Source organism: Pseudophryne corroboree, chromosome 6 (assembly GCF_028390025.1).
Source record: "Pseudophryne corroboree isolate aPseCor3 chromosome 6, aPseCor3.hap2, whole genome shotgun sequence".
NCBI classification, from domain to species: Eukaryota; Metazoa; Chordata; class Amphibia; order Anura; family Myobatrachidae; genus Pseudophryne; species Pseudophryne corroboree.
Window position 1 is genome coordinate 65,946,730 of NC_086449.1, and position 4,874 is coordinate 65,951,603.

Here is a 4,874-nt window from a genome sequence, read left to right on the forward strand (position 1 = left end):
ACAAACAATGACAAAAGACTATAAAAAAAAAACAAGGACAAAAAAGTTGACAAACTGTGAAAAAACAATACTACAAATATGACAAGACTACTTACACACACAGTACAGCACTCAACAATCACAAAACTCCTCTCCAAATCCACCAAAAACACCACCAAACTCACCAACTCCAAATACACCTTCCTCTCTCCTCTCCACTAGCTAAACCCACGAGGTGCGGTGTGTTTGGGGCGGTTTTATAGTAATATGCACAGACACTCCTCCTTCACGAATACAACCAATCACGGACGCGTGACAAAAACGAAACTTAGGACTAAAAACGCGTCCGCAATATCAAAATCACTGCCGTAACAGACATGTGACGCAGCCGTAAAAAAACCCACAAACACGGCCGCAAAACAACAAAATCGGCCGCATTCTACAGCAGAAAATCACGAATGACATCGACATCGGAAGAAAAGAAAAACCCGAATACGACAGCTTAGTAAATTAGACGTAATCAATTCAAAAAGTTGCAGTTTTACACTTTCTATGTCATTCGTGATTGAACTTTGACCTGAAACGGGAAAATACGAATCTTAGTAAATTTACCCCTTTGTGTGAACTGAGTACAAATTATACCATCAGCTTTGCATTTGACAATAAAGGTGCAAATGACTTGTCATACAGCACCAAGCACTATGGTTATTCTAAGCATATTGATTTAAAACACTGTTTGATAAAAGAACTGGTATATAGCACTTTGGTCGGTGTGCAATATGTAGCCAGTGAGGGGAATCTTGCTATGTTAACAGCAGGCTTGATGCCACCTCTACTAAGTACCTTTGTGAGAAAATGTGGGCTGGAATGTATTTTAAAAATGTATGTGTTGTTCTTAACAGAAAACAGATAGAAGGGATGTTCCCCCATGTGCCTCCCAGCACATTAAGACAATACTTGAAAATCTATATGGTAATATAAATTCAGAGATATTTGTTTCATGCATTTGCAAATACATGGTAAGCCACCAGGCCAACGTCACAACTTGTAAGGCCTCACGATAAAGGTACATACAGAAATACACCCAAATTGAAATCTAGTTTACCTAAGAGCCACCATACCAAACAGAAAACAGAACGGGGGTTGTCCCACTAGGTGTCCCCAAGCACACTAAATAGTACCTGCAACAGTACTTGAAAATCTATATGGTAACAGAAGTTCAGTGATATTTGTTGCAATACATTGGGGTTTATTTACTAAGATTCGTAAGTTTCAGAATCATGTTCAAGTTCAATCGCGACTGACATCGACAGTGTAATCTTGCAACTTTTTGAATTGATTACGACTCATTTACTAAGCATTCGTATTCGTATTTTTTGTATCTTCCGATGTCGATGTCATTCGTGCTTTTCTGCTGTAGAATGCGGCCGCGTTTACTATTTTGCGGCCGCGTTGGTGGTTTTTTTTTACGACTGCGTCACAAGTCTTTTACGGCAGTGATTTGGAATTTGCTGCCGCGTTTTGACTTTTAAGTTTCGTTTTCGTCACGCGGCCGTGATTGGTTGTATTCGTCAAGGAGGAGTGTCTGTGCATGTTACTATAAAAACGCCCCAAACACTCCGCACCTCGTGGGTTTAGCTAGTGGAGAGGAGAGAGGAAGGTGTATTTGGAGTTGGTGAGTTTGGTGCAGTTTTTGGTGGATTTGGAGAGGAGTTTGGTGATTGTTGAGTGCTGTACTGTGTGTGTTAGTAGTCTTGTGAACTTTGTAGTATTGTTTTTTCCCAGTTTGTAAACTTTTTTGTCCTTGTTTTTTTTTTTCAGTCTTTTGTCATTGTTTGTGAGTGAGTGAGCGTGTGTGTTGGCTGTGTGGTGTGTAGTAGGAGTAGTGGAGGAGTGTGTTTTGTGTTTTCATTTTTCAGTGTTTTCTGTTGTTTGTCATGTCCGACTCAGAGGTCAGTGTGGTGGCGGAGGTTAGTGAGGTGGAGGCTCGTAGTGAGGTGGAGGCTGGTAGTGAGGTGGAGGCTGGTAGTGAGGTGGAGGGGGGTAGTGAGAGGGAGGAGGTGAGTGAGGAGGAGGAGGAGGGGGTGCCTGTTGCTGGATTTTCCAGTGATAGTGATGGTGTTGTGGCTCCGCAGCCACGCACCACTACCAAGACTGGCAGGAATATAAAGTTCAGCTATGCTGAAAACATGGCGTTGGTGCGTGAGCTGATGAAGCACCATCGCCAATTGTTTGGTCAGGATGCTGCCAGGGTGTCCTCCCGCAGGAAGTCTGCCCTGTGGGGGCAAGTCATACTTGCTGTCAATAGTGAGGGTGTGGTGAGGCGGACAGAGGACACGTGCCGCAAGCGTTTCTATGATATCAAGCGGCGTGTCAAGGCCAAGATGGCAAAAGAGTCAAAAGCTGCACGTAGGACCGGAGGTGGCCCACCTTTACGTGTCGCCTATCGGGACTGGGAGGAGCCTGTGCGGGCATTGATTCCTGGCGAAGTGGTGTCTGCTACTCATGTCCGGGATTCGGACCGACCCACGCAGGATGGTAAGTTTGTTTTGTAATGTTGATATTAAAATGTCTGTTTTTTGGTTTTTTTTTTTTTCTTTCTTTTTTTATGGTTTTTTATTTACTTTTAAAAAGATTGCAGGCCTATACTCCCTTAAGGTGTGTTTGTGTTTTGTTTCTTTTTTTTTCTGCTTGCATATGTTGTTTTTAAATTTATTGACCTATTTTTGGCGATAATGCTGTAACATGTGTGTTTGTTTGTAAGCCTCATTTTTAATTAACTTAAAAATACCACTTACTAGCTGGTCAATTTTTAAAACATTACATTTTTTTAAACTTGTAAAGTACTGAATCTCTGCAATTTTTAATAACTTTTATGTTTGCTGCTAAAAATTATTGTGTCCCACATGAAGTACATTTTGAATTTCATCTCCAAAAAAAACAAATAGAAGCTCTTAAGTTTTTTATTTTTGTGGAAACCAAAACAAATATATGCTTACAGTACATCAATGGTTTTCACTGGGTCCTTTAACAAAAAAACACGGTAATAATGTTGGGGTTACTTTTTTCACAGTCACACAGACCAGCCGCCCAGAAATGCCTCAGACCAGTCGTCATGATGCCGGTATTGCAGGTAAGTCTTCACTGTAGTCACATATTCTGAAAACACATAGAAGTACAAATTTTAAAAAAAACATTTTGCACCTAGGTTCTGCTTCTGGAAGCCGACCTCCTGTAAGGCGCCCATCACAGGGCTCGGGCCACTTACCCAGGAGGCCAACTAAGACTCGGCGTCTTGGGTCTGATTCTGCACCTCCATCATCCCCACCCAGGCGAAGGCTATCGGCTGTGTCACCCCAGCCACCACTGGCACTATTGGCGAGTTCGCAGAGTGATGAGCCCAGATCTCCTCAGTTATCTGGTGAGTAAAATTGTGATAAAAACACATAAGCAATAATATACACAGTACATTTTTGATGTTGTTAGTTGGTTTGGAGTTTACATGTTTTCCCCAGCAATCAATGTGATGTAACGTCTTCAATTGCTCAAGGTGATTTACTTTAAATAAATAAGGTCTTAGTGGATGGTCTAGACAATCTAGTTGTTTGTATAAAACAGATTTGAGTATACATTAAGCACACACACGTTCTCATTGTTCAAAATTATTAAGTCAATTACATTTTAGTACAAAAAACAAGAGCCAAAATAGTGATCACACATCGTCCCTGTCCAGTATGTAGATGGCTTACTTGCTCTGCTCCTCGGCACTATACAGGTAAGTAGTCTATCTCGTGGTTAGGGGAGAGAATCTAACAGTGTAATGTTGTGGAGGGAAGTTAATTAGGTGAGGAATAGGCAAATTTGTCAATGTCTGCGCCTGTGTGGGGTTTATGTTTTTAAAAAGTGCTAAATTGTTAACGTAGAAAAAAACAAGAGCTAATAATACAAAAATGTAGTATTAGGAATGTATTAATGTGTTGCATTAGCCACGCCAAATTTAAAAATAAAAAACATTGCATGTTGCCTACCCCATACAGAGCACAACTTGATGTCCGGCGACGACCAGCAGGGACCAGAACAACAGCCATCATTCACACTGCAACTTACAGCTGTTGATCCAAGCATGCCAATCCAGTTGCAGGATATACCCCAACCAACCAGCAGTCCCCAACTGGCACAAGCTCCGCCCCAAAACCAAATTCCTGACGACTTTTGGTCAAGTTGGACAAGCCAACAGGCCCAAAGCAATGCCACCCTCACCCAACATACACAACACCTTGCCAGTCTGCCCCATCATCTACCGCGTCTTAGTCGCAACTCGGGCAGACTAATAGTACAAGTAGGGAGAATGGCTACCTCTATGGAGCAAATTAGGGCGGAAAACAGTCAAATGAACGCCAACTTAACACGCATTATAGATGACCAACAGCGACATCAGCAGGCACTTGTCCAGATAATACAACACAATCAAGTGGTGAATGAGGCCTTATCCCGAATAGTAGCCAGCCACACTGCCACAAACACTCAGCTGATTGCCAGTTTAAATAATCTGAGCAGCAATATTGCTATGATGGGTGGACATCAAGTTACCTCCAGCTCTGGGACCACAACCCCTGTTCAAACGCCAGTAACCTCCCCTGTCCGGCGTTCATCAAGAGCACGTGCCAGTGAGCCAGCACCCAGCACACACAAGAGAAAAAAATAACAGAAAACTGATTTCCAAAAAAAATAAAAGTTTTTGATTTAAAAACACATTCCTGTGTCCGTCTCAAAAATGTATGAAGCTGGTCTGTATGTATGAAGTTATGTTTGTCAAGGGTAATGACTGTAAATGTTTTGTTAGCATCAACTAAGCACAATGGACACACCACTATAAACAACAAACAGTAAGTAAC

At 41.9% G+C, this 4,874-nt stretch overlaps 1 long non-coding RNA gene across 1 annotated transcript; it reads left to right on the forward strand.

The window, feature by feature from the left end:
* The first annotated feature begins 2,933 nt into the window (after positions 1–2,933).
* Positions 2,934–4,181, forward strand: LOC134934818 (uncharacterized). Its single transcript, XR_010179819.1, has 3 exons — positions 2,934–3,112; positions 3,188–3,400; positions 4,017–4,181. It is a non-coding gene; the product is annotated as an uncharacterized LOC134934818 (long non-coding RNA).
* The last annotated feature ends 693 nt before the right edge of the window (positions 4,182–4,874 follow it).